Below are 18,098 nucleotides of genomic sequence, written 5' to 3' on the forward strand. Positions count from 1 at the left end.
TGGAGAAAAAACAATAACACCATGCTGACAGAGGAAAAAAACAAACAAATGGCCTAGCACTTCTTGAAGGCTGCAATTTCTGTTATTGTTACTGTACAAGAGAGTGACAGTTGCCAGCTCCAATCCTTGCATCTCCAGCACAACTTTGCAACCGTGTATTCAAATATTTTTGTTTGAAAGATGCAGAATAATGCAGCTGAACTGTCAATTCAGTGAGGGTGAGAACTTAGCAGTCTGTGTATTGCCAAGATTAGGGTAAGTTCATCGATGATGAGAAGTAAATAAACCTCAAACTGAAAGCGTGGAAACGCAACACACAAAGAACCACATTTATGGTGTTTTGGTTAAATCTGCAAGCGCTGATTCTTGGCAAGTTATCATCCCACAACGCATTTTTGTTTAGCGTCGGTTTATTCCGTGTTCCTTTTGGAACATTTTGGAAAGGAGACGAAGCTGTCACAAGTTCCACAGAGCGACGGAATCTCACAAGGCCCCTTCACTCCTCCTACTTTCTGACCCGGGAATTACTACCACAAAAACTCCGCGCCGGGAGCCGCGCACCACACGAGCAGGGCGCTGACAATCCCAACCTCCCGGAACGAAATCGCGTCAAGCGCAGCCAGAAAGCCCCGGCGGCGGCACTCAGGGGATAACCGAGCGCTCGGGGCCGGCCTCACCCAGCCCTGCTGAGGCCGAGAGCCGCGCGGCGCCGCTCGCTGCAGGCCCGTGCGGGTATTTAGCGCCCGGCGTCCCCTTCCCCTCCCCCCTCCCAAGGCTGACGGGACGCGGGGCCCTCCCCGCACCCGCGATGGCGCCGCCGGGGTAGGCCGCGGGGCGGGTGGCGGTCCCGGCGCTGGCACTCACCGGGCTGCGGCGCTGCGAGCTGGGCCCCGGCCGGCTCGGGCGGGCTGCGGGGCGGGGCGCGGCTGCGGGCGGGGCGGGGCGGGGCCGGGAGGGGAGGAAATTTGGGGGTGGGGGGGGGTGGGGGGGGGAGCTGTGGGGGTGCAGCGGCCGCCGGGCGGCTCCGGCTCCTCCGCGCCCGGCCGCACCGAGCAACTGCGCAGCGAGCCTGCCGCGACGTCACTTCCGCGCGGGGGAGGGCACGCAGCGGGCCCCGGGGGCGGAAGCGGCCGTCACGTGCGCGGAAGGGTCCCCCCCTCGTGCGGGTGCTGCCCCCGGCACGTGACCTCCTCCTCCTCCTCCCGCCCCGCCGCCATTTGGCTCCGCTCCGTGAGGGGAGCGGGGCGGGCAGCGGGGACCGGGCTGTGCGCAGCCCACACCAACGTGTACCTGGTGTGAACAGCAGAGAGCTGCTGAATTCGTGTCACTAACATTTCCCCTGATCAGGGATGTGCAGGATAATTAACGCCCTTTTCTGCCATCCCACTGTGCGTTAATAAAAAGCTGAGGGGTGTTACTGTCCATTGCTAAATAGCGTTAAAGGATGCCTATAAGTTTTAACTTGTCCCAAAGTGTAAAGTGGGAAATAGTCCAGCTGAAACAGAAACATGGCAAAGCAGCAGTGTGAACTCTTGCACATTGCCAACATACAAGCTAATCATTGTCCCATTTGTGCAATTATTAGTCTCATACGTTAGTTACACTCCTGTCAACCACTAAAATACAAACGTATAAATGTGTTTGAGAAGAAAAAATATATAAAAAAAAAAAAAATGGAAAAAAAATAATAAAAACAAAATAAATTACTATTCTCTATTTAAATTTTTTAAGACTTCACATTTCTGACGTTTCTCTCATCCCTCATGGTTTCCGTAGCAAAATGTACAACTGACAGTGTTCTCCACAGCAGAGCTGCAAATTGATTCGCAGCTTGCTGGCTTTTATGACAGGGAGGACAGTTTGCACTTTTCTAATTATGCTCAGATGCCTCCCACTTACTGTAATACACTTTCCAGAAATGCAAGCTGGCTTACATCGGTCGTGCTGGTCAGCTGCAGAGGAATACTACAATGCACAGAGAGGCGTTATATTGACAACTACATCACAAACAGAACTCCACCATTAATATCTCAACAAGAGGGAGAATAATGGTGACTTGGTGCTATGGTCTCTAGCACTGCAGTGCAATACTTCTTTGATTGTGATTTGTACAGGTATTAGGAGAGACCTATGTGGGGAACAAGAGGTCATAACTACTGCAACCACAATAATAATAAAAAATGCTTCAGCATACATAATGTTAGACACTGCAATACATCTGTTGGAGATGCCTCGATTTTTAATTATAAGAAAGTGATGATAATGACAGTACAGGGAGAGATGCCATCTGTACAGAGAGAATAGCTGCTCCAAAATTAATTCTCATGTTTTGTGGAATATTCCTTTTTTTTTTTTTAATCATAATCTTGCAACTCCCCCATTATTCTGCACTGCTCAGAATTTTCTCTGCTACCACCTGTCTTGTCTTGAATTGTTTGAACTGCTCTGGAAATCTGTGCACCTACAAAACCTATGGACTTGCCTTGCAGATAACTGTCTTGGATAGCCACCACCCAGTGGCATCCAGAAGCTATTGCACTAATGTGCCAATTGCACCTGGGTAACTGTTTTCCACCTTTGTGTACGAATAGCTGGCTGGTTATTTACTGTCTTCTTAATACTTTGTTGTTTTTTTTTTTTTTTTTCTTTTTTCCAATTCTTTTGAATTGTATTGTCTGTGATTCATATGCCCAAGACAGAAATTCCAAAGGAAACAAAACATTCTAGCATGCAACTTTTTGGTGGAGATGTGTGGAGAGTCCTGTTAATTCAGGATATATCTTAACAGCTTGTCTATATTGTTCAGAAGAGTTGCATATAAGCCTGTAAGGAAAAAAATGTTGACGGAAAAGAAGATTTAATGACTGAAAAGTAGTTTTGATTGCCTTCAGTGAGACCAATAAATACTATATAATTATTTGTGATCATTTCTTATTTTTGGCTTCTTACATTCCTACTCCTTTCAACACCATTCGGAAGCTCTTCTCATGCTCCTTTTTTTTTTTTTTGGTTATTGTTCCATGAGATCAAAATGTCATCTCTGAAGGCTTTAGAACTTTCTCTATTATTAAAAGGCTTCAAAAGTGTATTTTTTGACTAAATGCTTTGGGTACCAAACACCACTGAATGTGTGGTATGTGGATGAATAAATGTGTAAACATGTTCTGATTTTCTAAGGGCATTTGCCAGAACCCTGCTGATGCATAAAGGACATAAAAATATATCAGAATGACATTTTTCCTGATTTTCTCCCTTTCTCAATAGTACAGTTTTTCTTCCCTTTTTATGGGATTTTAATTACTTGAGGTTTCTGTATAGAACACATCCATTTCCATAATGACAAAGCCCATCATAGGTACTTTTATCAGGTACACAAAAGCCTCTGAGAAAAATAATCCATGTGGACACCAGCTGTAGCAGAGCTTTAACTCAAACTCAGAAATGAAAGATGCATTATTCAGCAGAACCATTGCTTTTGATTCTGTTTTATGAGCATCAGAAGTATTTTCACTTGGTGCATGCCTACTTTATGCGTAGCTAGCATAAGGAAAGTACGCTATGCCTCAGCTCTTCCCTCTCCATGATTTACATGTTTGTTTTTTGAAAGGCATTCAACTTGGCTCTTAATTCCAAAGCATAATCCGATAAAAGTAATTAATATATGTAATTAAATAACCAGACTAAACACTATCTCCGTTGCAGTAGGAACTGAAAGCATGCAACAGAAAACATGATAAAATCTTGATATTAATTCAAAACAAAAGTCTGAAAGCTAGGAATTACAGTATTAAAGACTAGCATGAAATTAAAACAGAATTTGAAATGTGTTTAAATATCAAGGCGTCACAAATCAGCTCAACTCTATTCTGTTACTACACAGATAAATATAAACCCACGAGGTGAAATCCTTACTCTACTGGTTACATTTCTTTTCCACTAAATGGAGGCAAATTTTAAGCTTCTATGTACTATTCAGAGCAAGCAAGCATTGAGCAGCAAGAAGTCAATTGCTGGAGTCTATGCAGCCTTTTGCAGGCAGATGTGAGCTAGCTTTGCCCATGCTCCAACCTACATAAAACCATATAACAGTACTTTTACAGAAATCACTAAAACATGTTTGTTTTAGTGCAAGAGTATGTCTGCAAGTATTAGGATTTTTTTTTCTAGAATTTGGAAGGATAAAAGAAAATGTGAATACTTGTCTGCTATTCCCATGTTTTATGTATATTTTAAACACATCTGATGCTAGCAATTCTTGTTAACGGTGCATTCATTTTTGCACAAGGTAAGTGTTTAACTTTGGTGATTTTTCTGTTGGTATTTTTTCTTTTGCTTAAAAATTATTCCTGGCTAGCGAGGGCTGCTTTCTGGAATCCATGGTTATAAACAGTTGACGTTTATGCAGAATAAATGTAGGAAACATATATTTCTTTAATGGATAGACTGTGGAAAATGGAAAAGACTTTTCATTTCTTTATCGAACATAATGGTGAAAGAGCCACTACATAAAATACAGTCTGCAGACAGCGGTGCTCAGCAATCCAGGCTGTGTGGGTGAGGGGATTTCACTGACAGCTGCATGCACGGGCAGCAGTAGGCAGGCTGACACTGATCGCAATGTGCGTGCCTCTCCAGGACAGCAAGAACACCAGAGGATTTGACAGACGACCCAAAGAAAGCTAACGAGGCAGTCAGGACCAGCTTTGGGATCATGACCAGAATGACCCTGCCTGGCCAAGGGCTAACTGAAAGAAACCAGATGTATGTGTAAAGCAACTGGCTTTGCTTAATTTCTATTATGTTCAAGGAAAAGGACCTATTTATATTCTTTGTAAATCAAAAGGGCTATATCAAAGTAATACCCTACTCCAGTCCCAGGTTTTTCTAACAGACAACAACTGACAGTATTCCAATATTGACCACGCACTCAGGTCAACCAAAAGCTATATTCTGGATTTATAACTCCAGATGAAGATGTTCTGGGTATGTAAGGTGGGTAGGATGGATGGAAATAGAAGAGGATTGACTAATTTTGCAAGGTATGCCATTTGGGAGATTTGGGAAAATAGTTTTGTTAAAACCATGCAATGCATCCTTACTCTGCAAAGCCTTTGTGTACCTGTTTAATGCTAGCCATATGTGCGAGTCTCTCTTTCTCTCCTTCTGCTTTCAGTTCTTGTCTCCAGTCTACACGGGACCCAAGCAAAGGCAGTTGGGGACCATGTGCTGTTCAGATCTGGAGCTCTAGGCTGATGTATACTCCGTCACTTGGGGATGGTGCACGTGCAGCCAGGCAGCGTGTACAAGTTCTCATGGACTAAATAATGCTTTGTGCGGATGGAAATGTTAGCATATTCAAGCCAGGAATTTTAGTAAGGCAAGACTGAGTATTCAAAAGCTGAAAATTTTCAAAGGATTAAAGCTTGGCCAAATTTGAGTTAATAGTAGGACAGCAAAAAGCCATTTCTGTGACAGCAAGGCACTGCTCCATGTACTCTACAGAATAAATGTTCCAGTGTTTTCCAGTGAAACAGCTTTAAGAATCTTCTCCGTGAAGACAAAATATTCATTTCTTCCACAGCCACCTTCTTGGCTACAATTGAAGAAAAACTTAGACTGAAACTTAAAATTATCAGCACGAGAGAAATCTCTGAAATGGAAATTTGCCTGAATGGCATTCACTCATAAGTTGTAAAATAAAGATTTATATTGGGATGTGCCAGAGGATGTTCATCATAAATATATGATGTGCATGTGTGTGTGTCTGCACATACACACACAATACACACATAGACACACACATATTACAGTGCTGCTACATCACTGAACGTTTCATGAACAGATCCCCAAATAACTGTGTGCGCTGGTAGTAAAAATGTAAGAAAACAATTGTTGGACATTTCAGGGATGTCAAAATTGTGGCAAAAATGTTCGAAGTAGCTGAATATTGTGTGAAGTTGAATGGGTAGTTGCTGCTTACAAGTATCATGATTACATGCTGTTTCCATGGAAACTTGGGATGGAAAATAAAAAGCCAGTTTACCTTCATCTTGAAACAACCCTTACTGGGGGGGAGAAACAAAAGCCGACATTCCTCTGGTAGCTGAATAATTGCCTCACCTAAAGAATTATCAGTTTGTTTTACCGTATTGTTAGATACTATGCAAAGTTTCAAAAATCCAACCAAGTGAAGCTATGGATAGGATAAGGGATGCAGATGTTGTTAAGAATCATAGCACAGTCCAATTTATTATTTTTCCTGTGCTACTTGCTGAAATGGTGACTATTAAACATTTTTTCTTCTAAGTTTGCTTCCAGTTATTTTGTGTCACTTCTAAGCATTTGGCTTGGTAATTCTCCCCATGTACATTTTTTTCCTTCTGTTTCAGCTATGGCAATATAACGAGCGAAGCATGCTCTAAGGATGTGACTCATTTCCATCAAAACAAGCTTCCTGAGCACCACAAAAGAGGCAGGGAGTTGACCACGGGCCCTGAAAATTTTTAGGACAATTTTCAACGTGAATCAGTTGGCAACATAAACAGAACAAGTTATTCCTATGTGCATCCAGTGCCACTGTAGCCAGCTCTATGGCTGAAAATCAGAAGACTACACAGATGGTACCATCTGACTGTCTTCTGTGAATCGTTCTGGTGCTGAAAAACCCTTCTGGGACAGACGATCATAGCCACAGAAGGGTCCGTAGCAGACACACATGCTACACCTGTCGATGTCCTGTTGGATCCCCAGCATTTGCCAGGTACCTCGGCACTATTGGGCTGGCACATTCCAAGCACAAAGGCTTGGTGGTCAATGCATGAAACCTCATGCCACTATAGGTTTTAAGTTCCATTAAAAATGTGATTAAAATCCTGATTCTAGCCTGGCTGTGAATGCAGTAAAAATCGTGGCTCTTTGAGCTCAAACTCATCTCTGGGTCTGGAAGCTGAACACCGGTTTCCCTTGTCCCACCAACTCCTGCATTGAAAGAAGTGCAGGCAGCAGGCCAGGAGCTGCTGGCACGTGGTTCTACACTGAATCTTTAGGATGAGTGTTTAAAAGTCTGTGATGGTACTCTTCTTTTATGCAATAAGCTTGTTCTTTCTTTATATACACCAGCTCATAAGCCAGGAGTTCATTTTATATAGACATACATAGTCCAGTTTACATCAGCTGCAATTCCCAACTATTTAATCAGAAAGAAGTGTTGTTACGGCTATATGGAAAGAAACACAATTTGCAAAAATCCTGAAGTTGGTAGTTTTCTTCTTTTGGGACACAAGCTCTTTTTGAAAAGCTGTACCATGTGACAGCTGAATGCCATTCAGCATTGTCACTTTTAACAGCATTTTTGAAGTAGTTTAAAATTATTAAAATTAACAACACTGAGACACTTTCAAATGGTAATGATGCTGCACTTCTGCTCTGATAGATACCTGTCTCACTAAAATCCACATTTGAAGCACTTTAAAGCAGAAACATCCACTAAGATTAATAAACTCAGCTTGACAGTTCCTAGTCCAAGTGCCTATAATGACAGAGACGAAAGGCTTGAGGAGTTATTGCAGAAAAGTGATAATTATCTGACAGACATTTCCATGACATTTTAAAGAAAATGTGAGCATCCAGTGCTCTTTTCACCTCCTCTGTGGTAATGCTCATCAGTGGTTTCTGTTTGCCTATCAATATATTCTGCTTGGAAAGTTGAAGTAATCCAGCCAAGTGCTGACACTTACGTGATAATAAGAACCTACGGGGAATTAGTTTCTTCAAGAGCTACTGTCAGAACTTTATTAGAAGTAGGAGAACTCTACACTCACTAAAAATTATTAAAATTGCGCTTCCCTGTCTTCAATCTCTGTCAAGCCTATACCTAAAACGTTCCTAGTCCCCTCTGCTGCCAGGCCTCCTGCCACACGATTTGTCTGTGACAAACCCTGTTCGTAACAATCCTCTGTCACCGATCCCAACAGCAAGTCGATTATTTAATGGTTAATTAGCTATTACCCACAAGGCTGACCACATGATGCAAGTAAGTATGGGAAAATGGAGTTTACCTATGCCTGGTTTGGACAGTATTGAACACGTCACTTTTCATTGCAAAGCCTGACCTACCAAACCAGTGGCCTCCCCCTCATTTTCAATTACCATTCTCATGCTATCCAATCTGGATGAAACTTCTACTAGGTAAACATGCCTTCCCCCCTCCCCTTCATAAATTGCTTTTCTCTTACTGTTGAGTAATATCCAGGGAAGTACTTGATAGTGAAACTCCATTCAATAGGGCTATTTTACATTACCCCAATGCTGCACATTGAGAAATCCTGTTGTGGCTACCTCCCTCATTAAAAAAGCCAGAAAACATTTTTATGATGAAGTTAGGCTACATTTAAAGAAACCCCTCATGTTTCATAGCCCTCCACCACAGGAAAATATATTCCTTAGTTGATGCCTTCATTTACAATATGCTATTCTGCTTTGTGGCTCTATTTCATGGAGCAGCAGAGCGACACTTCGCTGAGACTGATCCACAAGGCATTAATGAAATAAAAATACCGTATTGCTCATCTTGATATAAGCTGTGGTTTTGTCTGTGTTCTCTCATACTTGATGTTAAGCCACCACATAAAATTAGGAATATTTCAAATCTTCTGGTGCCCTGGATTTTGTATTTACTGAGTTTCTGAGTTAGCTAGCAGATGTATTAAAAATCTTAAACAGAAGCTCTTCCTACAGCTCTGGATCTAAGGAGTCGAAGGAGTACCTAGAACATAGTTCATTCTACCAAGCAAAATATGTCATGTTTTCACGATAAGAACATTACTACTTTTTCAGAAGCTTCATGTGAATAGCTAATGTGTCAAGTCTGCAACTAGCAACAAGAAGGCTTGTACATTAACCCAAAGTTTTCATGTTTTTCTAAACCCCTGGCGTATGCAATGCTGTTATTCCCTGCTCACCCTGGTTATTTACACACTGCTGGTTTTTGACAATTACTTCTGCAAAATGAAGTAATCCTTCACACTTTTTTTTTTTTCTTTTTTTCTTTTTTTTTTTTTCCAAATGCTGGGTGCTCTCATAGCTTGCACAGCTGGACATGCAGTGTGATTACAAGGATGTTCTGCTTGCTCTGGGGACCTTGATTCTTAATCCTTCATGTCTCCTTGATGCTAGTTTTGTTTCTGAAGTAACTAGATTTTGTAAACTGGTCTTGGTATGAAACTAGTACCTTATGTCCATAAATTGAATTCTGGGTTAGATGACTCTTTATTTGCCCTACTGTAATTGCTTTGTCTGTAGTAAATAGTGTCTCTGCCTGTCTCTAATAAAATTTTAGTTTACTTACTAAAATTTATTTTACTACAACTTTTAGTTTACTTTAGTTTACTTGTTTAGTAACTTACAGTAGCAAAGATTAAGAATTAAACGAAACAAAACCCTCAAAAGTGGGATCCTCACAACAGACACTGCTCTTGGTTCATGCTTCAATCCAGCTCCTGTTCCCGGAGCCACATGAGTGCAGCCAGCTGCACTTGCACTGCTGTGCCCACGTCTGCGTGCCCCGGGAGCCAGCTGGCTCCCAGCAGACTGTAGCTGGTGTACAACCTGACACAGACACCAAGGACAGAGAGTGAATGCTGGTGCTGCAGCTGCTGTGCACTCTGCTGAGCAGCAGCCTATATGAAGCAGAGCCTAAAGTGGGTGCAGGTCTTAAAGTGAACCGAAATCTGGAAACAAAATAATCAGCTATCCACCTACACAATTACTTTCAAACATGTCCATGGCACATAAGGACAAGTTACTAATAAGCACATATTTGTAGACTGCACAGGCTCTGAGGGTTGTATTTCTACAAGTTTTCTGTACAGATAAGTGGTGTCAGGCATTTTTGAAGTATTACTGGCTTGCACTAACAGTACCTCACCATGACAGCTCTGAGAGTGAGAACCCTTCTCTGTGCAAGTGAGGCAAGATGGGCTTTGTTACACTGGACCTATTCTTTCTGTGAAACTGAGTTTGTAAAGAGATCAGTAATGTATTCTGAGCTGCAGCAACCAGCGTCCATATACATGCTGCTTTCATAGCGCTTATGCATGTGACAAGAGTGCTGGAAGATTTATATCAAAAGAGCATTCTCCTCAGCTGTCCCCAACCCCTTGAAAGCTCTGTTTATTCCCTGGTAAACTGAGTCTGCTCAGTGTATCACTGACATGAAAATAATTAGGCCACTGTCTCCATCCTTTCAGTGTGTACCTTGCTCCTTGCCAGCTGAGGCTGGCAGAGATGATTCCAGCAGTGATGATTTTTTTCTTCAGCTTCAGGGTATAAAGAGTGATGCTGGGAACGAGATACCCTGTTCTTCCCTAGCTGGCAGTCTTTTGACATAATTAAAAAATGGGGCTCCTATTTCAACTTGGCATCATTTTTGCATCTATTTTGTGTGAAAGCAAAGGGTTCCTAGGAGGTCAATGAAGTTTTGATAAGGGCAAGTGCATTGAGGTAAACTGGAAAAAAAACATTTGCACAACATGATGCCCACGTTGTATTTCTGTTATGGTTGTATTAGATGTCAAGAGGATGTGTTTTATTCCCATACATGCTCCATGAGTGAAGTATAAAGAAAAACTGACAAGTTCCTAAGTAAACTGTTGGGGATGCTTGTTACTGTCTCATAAGGAAAGGGCATTGCTGTAGATTGCCTAACTTACAGCTCTTCCTGTCATCATCTGCTCATCATTCCAAGCACAGAGGGTGGGGGTGAGGGCATCAATGGCATACAGAGCTTCAGTGGACCGAAACAAAAGAGAAGCATGAGAGTCAATTAGCAACGCAAGTTGGCAATGACAACTTCCTGCCTTCAAAGACAGAAGTTTCCAGGAATTATTCTTATCCAGGAATCCCACTCAGCAAAACGAAGTTTGCAGACTCAGAGACAGAAAAAGAACTTGCTGTCACCTGCCTATGTAGATTTTAAGGGTAATATAAATACTAATACCTTCCAGCATTTTTCAAAAGTATATATGCTTTTTAATCAGGCCAGCATTATTTATGTATGGGGTGGAGCTCAGTGCTCTTGCAGGGCAGTACAATATTACTGGGAGTACTGCGTGTCATTCTAAACGCTTCTGTCTCCCCCAGGGAAACAGCTAACAGAGCTTTAGGCGAGCTCTGGAGAAATGACTACTCCTCTGTTGTGTAATAGCCTGAGGTGAGCTGTAGTGATGGTTACAGGCACTGTTTAGACAAGATGAAGCCAATGTTTTCTTGGAGTGAGTGAAGCCGCGCTCTCTGTGATCCTCAAGTAAGGAGTCTTCTCGGACATTTTCAAAACACTTCAAGATACAGCAAGAAACTTATATCCAGATTTTTTCCACTTAGATGCAAGCCCCTTACATGTCTGGATCAGGAGCAGGATCACTCAAGGGTTTCTGTTTATTCAATGGAGAGACAACAGCACCCTCAGGGAGTGACTGGGATCTGAGGGGCGTGGATGCACTGTCTGGAGAGGACTGTCTGTCGTCCAGAGATTATAGGGGGAATCTACAGCAGCTACATCACTGTCACAGTGCCTAAATGAAGTATTTGGAGTTTGATGGGATGAATTGGTATCATAGAAGTATCTGAAAAGTTCCTCAAAAATTTAAGAAGGAAGATGCCACACATTCCTTAGATTATAAAATTGATTCCTAACTGCTTCTTTAGCCACCCAATATGTTAGCAAATCCATGCTTCTATCTATACAAATGAGGACACCTTGGGGAAGCTTCCAGGAAATTCTATTACATTTTATAACTTGGTTGGTTCCATTTAGGCTCTGCCAGCACTGGAGGCACCATCTTACTGTGGCTCAGTGTCTAGCAGGGAAAAGGACAATGAATTTGTAATGAATTTGTAATGAAGGACATGTAATGATATATAACGAGGGCAAGTGTAGAGTCCTGCATCTGGGCAAGAACAAATCCAGACAGCAGTATAAGTTGGGGACTGCCCTGCTGGAGAACAGTGAAGGGAAAGGGACCTGGGGGTCCTGGTGGACAGCAGGGTGACCATGAGCCAGCACTGTGCCCTTGTGGACAAGAAGGCCAATGGCATTCCTGTGTGACCCGATCTAGGTGTTCCTGCTCCGGCAGGGGGATTGGAGTAGCTAATCTGTCACAGTCCCTTCCAGTCCCTAACATTCTGTGATTCTGAAGCTTGATTGGGTTAGACAGAAATACCATAGAGCTTCAGAGAAGTTAGGGCAGGTGACACCTTTTATACCCTGAGTTAGGATTATTAGATTTTCAACTGTGCTAATTCTGATGGAACATGAACTATCTTGATATGCCTTCAACTTTCTAAGTCCCTATTCTACAATTATTCTTTTTCTTACGTATAGTAGGGCCTGGCTGAGACTAAAGCCCATTGTGTAACCTAGTACTACACAAAACATAGCAAGAAGAATTCACATCCCACAGATGTTACATTTATCAGAAGGTCTGTAGCTTTTTCAGACACTTACTTGAGGAAACAACGTTTGCAAAATCAGCCTTAACTCTTATGTCTTTGGCTAAATTAATTTCTTTGCAGACATGGATATTTACTGAATGCTATTGCAGAATTGCAAGCCAGATGATGTACCTTGAAACACAAGCACAGTTGGCAATATAACTGCAGTGAAACCCCAATCCTTGAAATCACTTTATCTATTGTTCTTGCTTGAATGGTTTTGAAAAATAGATTTCTGCTTTGGAGCCAATTTATCAGTCTGTTCTAAGTAAATAAACAGCGCCTGATCTGGTAAATCAGTCTCCGAGATGGGTTGTATTCGCTCTTCTTGTACCATATATTTTAAATGGTAAGTTAGTGAGGGAAGGCTGTCTCAGTTGCCATACATACAGTGCACAAGAATGCCCAAGCCTCTGTAATTACTGTGATACAAACAACAACAGAACTTTCAATTTCTGCTTTGCTGTTAGATCATGGGTCAAGTAATGTAAAGAGCCCTTACTGTCTGCTCTGAAGCCTTTTTCATAGAGATGAGGTTTTCAGCAATCGATCCACACACTGTAAAAATCAGTTGCACGCTGGCTCCATGCCTGGACTTTGATTGTTCCCATCACTGGTTTCTGGTGAATGCTTTCTGCAAGGTATATAGAAATTGTCGAGTAATTGTCTGTTAAGCTTCTGTATATGCAAAGAACATACAGTATGGAGATCTTTATCCTCTGTAGGTTTGTCAGTTACTGCACAGATCGGCATTGCCTTAGCATTTTTCACAACATTCTAATTAAGGGCGGTTTCTTCCAGTGCTGGCCCAACATATTAACATAAGAAAAATACCTTCAGTGCTTGAAATAAAAATATTTACAATTTTCATTCTGCTGGTCTTTTGTAACAACCTGCAAACACTTCCAGACCCAACACAGTAAGGAAACAAAAAGAAAGAAAACTTTTGCCCTGACTCAAGTTCATTATGACTATCTTGGCAAAGTTCAGGCTGCCAGACCCTGTAGCACTGGTGTGTTACCATGTTAGCAGCAAGGGATAAAAGGGATGTTTCTTAACATTGTCTAGGCATACATTTCTATCTTTTGCAGCCTTTCTACAACAGGAAAACCTAGGTACAGGCTGGAAGGAAAATACTCTGCATGCCAATAAGATTCATACTTGAACTATTTCAGGCTGATATACCATCTAGAGAGTTGTGCTTAGAGTAGATTTTCCTGCATATTTTCTGAGGTGCCCACCTCCTTTTTCTTCTACAAGTTGGATGCTGATGCTATGCTTCGTTCTCTGTTCCTCCTCTTCCAGGCCTAAAATGTTTCTGCTTCAATGTCTGTGTCTGACCTTCAACTCGATCACACTGCTCATAGGTCCTGTCCTAACTCACAGAGTTGTAAAAGAGAAAGAAATTTTGACAGAGGAGAACTGAGTAATTTAAAGTAGTTTTGGTGTTGTGAGAAAAAATGTCAGGAGGTGCAGAACAGTAAACACAGGATATAATAAAAATCTGGGTCCACAGGTTATATGGAAGAGTGGAGGTTTGAAAAGGAGAATTAATACAAAGCAGTAGATGAAGAGAGGCATTTCTGAGGCACATTTCCATGCTAGCCTTCTCTTTGTTTTGCTGAGAGATATTTTGCTTCTGGCTTGTTTGAGCAACAGCAAATGACACTACCCTGTGTGGTGCTCTACTGCTGCAAGTCGGTCAGATCTCAGTGGGGTATACTTGGCAGAAACATTTCTTAGCAGAGAATTCAGAGTACCTGGGTTTGGCTGTGTATAATGCCCTGGCCTTCTTTTAGGGCAGTTTCTGGAAAGTAGCTGTCAGATTTTCTGTTTTCACTTGGAGAAAACCAGAATACCTCAGGACTGTATGACAAAGCTGAGCTGCAGAATAAAGCACTGTCAGTCAAGAAGCTTTACCCTTAGCCAGAGCTCCTGTTGCTTAATAAAAAGGCATGCAGAGGCTTCTGGGAGATGCTGTTATTGGAGTTGTTTGCTATAAAAAGCAGAAGTCAAGCATGAACACTTCCTACACATTTCAGCGTAGCTAGTACACAGCACGATAACTCCCAAGAAACAACCAATCACCATTCTGCACTTGGTGACGACGTGCTTAAACCTCTGACTCCTGGAAGGGAAGGCAAAAAAGCACGGGATCTATGACAAAACCTCCTGAAAACATGACGATCTTCACTGATTCCACTGTTGAGCAGGCTAGGTTTAACAGGAAAGGTTCAACATGAATTTAAGCCAGCACAGAACAGGGTCTTCAGAGCAAAAGGAGGAAACAGACTTGTACATTTGCCATTCCAATGAGATTCAAGAATAAAGTTTGGCAAAGAAGATGCTCCCTCACCAACAGTTATTCCAAAGTTGACTCTTGACCGATGTCCTAATCTTCAGTAACAAGCAACACGTAACAGAAGCTTCTATACCTAGCTTTAAGTATTGACAGACTAGAATATAGACCAGGAGCAACTATGGTGGTAGCCACTGGGCAGCCTGACCAGGGAATGTAAGCATATGTTGACTTGGCACCAGGAGGTGTACATCAACTTCTGCACATTGGCACAGACTTTCAGTGTGACTGTATTTGAGACTTACTGTCCCTGCCTTGTGCTTTAATCTCTTCTATGAAAATGGAGTGTAATTATTTCAGTCTTTCCTTCTTCTCTTGCCATGTCTGTGTAAATCCTCTCTGTGAGAGCTATCTTTAAATGCTAATGGAACAGTACAGCCAATGTCAAGTAAAGGTGAGAGCCAGAGCCAAAGTAATTCAGAGGAAAAACTCCCACTGACACCAGCTGCCTCTCAGGTCCAAACACAGTTATTAGTGGAAATCAAAGATGTGTTGTAGAAATTGTTTTCTCTCTTCCTCTTTGGAATGGCTGCAATGAGACAGGGTTTTTTGTTTTGTTTTGCTTTTTGCAAGTTGCAAAGGCCCTAGACCACCTCTGGTGATTCTGTGCTTTTAAAAACTGCCTACAAATAAAAGCAAAATCCAAGCAGGCAGTTCACTAATGGTGAAATGGCTCTCTAGTGGTGTGACCTGCAGGGATGTCTGATAAGCCTGTGGTCTTTCTCGACTGGTTTGTTTTTGATCAAATCCAAACAATAGAAGCTGACAATGAAATCCCACAGTCTCACCCAGAAAGTTCCTCAGCTTTCGGCCAGGCTTTTTGTTTCTCTGCTGTTCGCAGTGCACTCTGCAATCTGCTGCCTGGCAGGCTACACTGGCCTCAGCACCATGAAGCTGCAGGCAACATCTTATTTGCATGTAACTTGCCCTACTGTTTCCTCTAGACTAAGTTTCTGAAGAGATCGTTGTATTTGGGAAGCATACGGAGGTGTCTGCAGTGCCACAAACCACAGGCCAGAGGAAGGCAAGAAGGCAGGCATGTTTTCAGTTATGGATCAAAAAGGAGTATTCCCTACCTTCATCACAGTCTTCTCATGCAGTTGAGCAAGCTGTCAATATACTAGAGGAGGCAGTTAGGCATTGTCCTGCTTAAAAGTGAGTCCCATTTTCAAAAGCAAATTAGGCTTTTCTCACCTCTGAAGCCTTGGCCCCACAGATTTTCCTAGGCATGTCTTGAATTCAAGTTCTGGAATTGCTTTGAAAATGCAAATCTTTTCTATCGATGCAGCGGATGGTTGCGTTGCATATCACCCTTAGCAAACCAAAACTCCCAAGGGCAATGAGAACTGGGAAGACAAGTGCACAAGTGCCTTTCCTTGTGTGTCTGCAATCACGATATGCTTCCATGATCCCTGGAAGCATGGCTGCTAGCATGTCCTACAGTCTGCACTGCTGTGTCCTTATTCTTAGCCACATTCAGCTAGAGCAGTCTGTGAGCACACTGTTTTCCAGATAACGTTATACAGATACACTATGTTTTGCAATTACATGTTACGTTTTGCTGCATGGATATGCCATATGTTGCATACATGTACTTGAGCGGAACAAAACCCAAAGAGACTTAAAATTTGTGCCCTTCACTTCAGTTCCCCACATATTCACCTTTGCGGGTAAAATGATCATGTGCCAAGGAATTTTAATCTTGGGTGCAAGGCCACGTACCCCTGGGAAGGGTAGAAGTTAAGAGCTGTCCACTGAGAGAAGTCAGTGTGTTGAGGCAGTCTGGATAAAGATTTTTCTCAAAGTCTACAATTTAACTTTCTGTTTGAGACTACTATATTCACAGCTGAGACAACACAACCTTCTGCAAAACTAGAAATATGTCCTTTTCCATCACCCTCTCATAAGGGAAACCTTATATGTTATTTACAAACTGCAGAGTTGGCAGTTTTACAAAGACTTAATCAAGCTTGCTTTATTTTTGGACCTATCTTCTGCTCTGCTCTTCTCCCCTAGTCCCTACACCTCCTTTCAAATTGCCCTCAAACTTCCTCGTTAAGTTGTGGAAAATTAATAAAAACAATAATAACCATATAACAGATTCGGAGTCCTAGTTCTTTTGATTCATATTCAAGTGTTCTCTAGCAGCAGATCTTTCTGCTGCAAATAGGGTTGTTTGGTCAGCTTCTTAACATTTTTAATTGCTTTTAATATCTTTCATTTCATTAACTTGCAAGCAATGCTGGTTCTTAATTATTATTATTTTTTTAATCTGGTTGAGCACTTTACTGGTTGTAGTAGCATTAACTGCATTAATTATAGAACTTAGTAATGCTGGCTTGTATTTTAATTAAATTAATTTGTTTTACTTTAATGAAAATGTGTGTTCTGCCTGGTTTAGAATTAAAATACATTTTATGAACAGAGGTAGGAAATCTGAGATTTAAATTTCAGCAGCATATAAAGAATCTATGAAGACCCTCAAATAACTGTGGAGATTTAAACAACTACGTTGGTAGCACTCAAAATTTAATGCACATCGGAGAGACAACCATTATGCCAAAGGCTACCATACAGCTCAATTTTTACAAGTACATTTTTCAGAACAGCAATTTCTTAGGCATATAGCAATTTAATTTTCCAATAGAATTTTAACTGGTATGTTGTAACTACAGCTGGCAAACTGAACTTCAGCCTTGGTTTCTTGGACTCAGGACAATAACTGCATTAGGAAAAAAGGGCTTTGGTAACTCTGAAACTTTGATTATTATGAATAGGCTTAAAATTTCAACAAAGTTTTTACTTCCATGCCTCAGTGGCAGACACACTTTTTTGTCTGTTCACATTCAGACAAAACATTCAGCTAAATCTTCCAGTTCTTTTGCTCTAGGTACAAGGACTCAGACCCTCAGCTCTGCAGCACAGCTAGTTAGAAATGCCCTGATGAAAGTTTCATCTGCAAATGCAGAACCCAACACGTTTAATTCAAAACACTTCAGGTTTTACTGGGATGATAAGACTGACATATATTCGTATGGGTTTCCAATATATGCTAAAGTTTCTGGCAAACTGAAGATCTAGTGGTTCCTGCATCTGTGTTCATAGCCCTAATTGGGCTTCCAAGGTCAACACAGCACAGGACATGGCTCCAAACAGCTGCTGTACAAACTCCTGACGTTCTTCTGTGGCTGCAGAGGTAATTCATTCTGGAACCACCATGATAGTTTCTCACTGAATTTAAAAATTATTT

General features: G+C 41.7%; 2 protein-coding genes across 3 annotated transcripts in view; one reads left to right on the forward strand and one right to left on the reverse strand.

The window, feature by feature from the left end:
* Nucleotides 1-18,098, forward strand: part of PLEKHB2 (pleckstrin homology domain containing B2) — a 367,257-nt gene that overhangs the window by 335,216 nt on the left and 13,943 nt on the right. The window lies entirely within an intron of this gene.
* FAM168B (family with sequence similarity 168 member B) overlaps nucleotides 1-18,098 on the reverse strand; it is a 67,198-nt gene that overhangs the window by 23,354 nt on the left and 25,746 nt on the right. Inside the window, exon 1 of one of the 2 annotated variants that reach the window (XM_068692921.1) lies at nucleotides 865-1,058. The exons of the other annotated variant lie outside the window; for it this stretch is intronic. The gene's annotated coding sequence lies outside the window, so the exon portion shown is untranslated. Of the gene's footprint in view, nucleotides 1-864; nucleotides 1,059-18,098 lie in introns of those variants that run through there. 2 annotated transcript variants of the gene reach the window in all.

This window comes from Anas acuta, chromosome 9, assembly GCF_963932015.1.
Source record: "Anas acuta chromosome 9, bAnaAcu1.1, whole genome shotgun sequence".
NCBI lineage: Eukaryota > Metazoa > Chordata > Aves > Anseriformes > Anatidae > Anas > Anas acuta.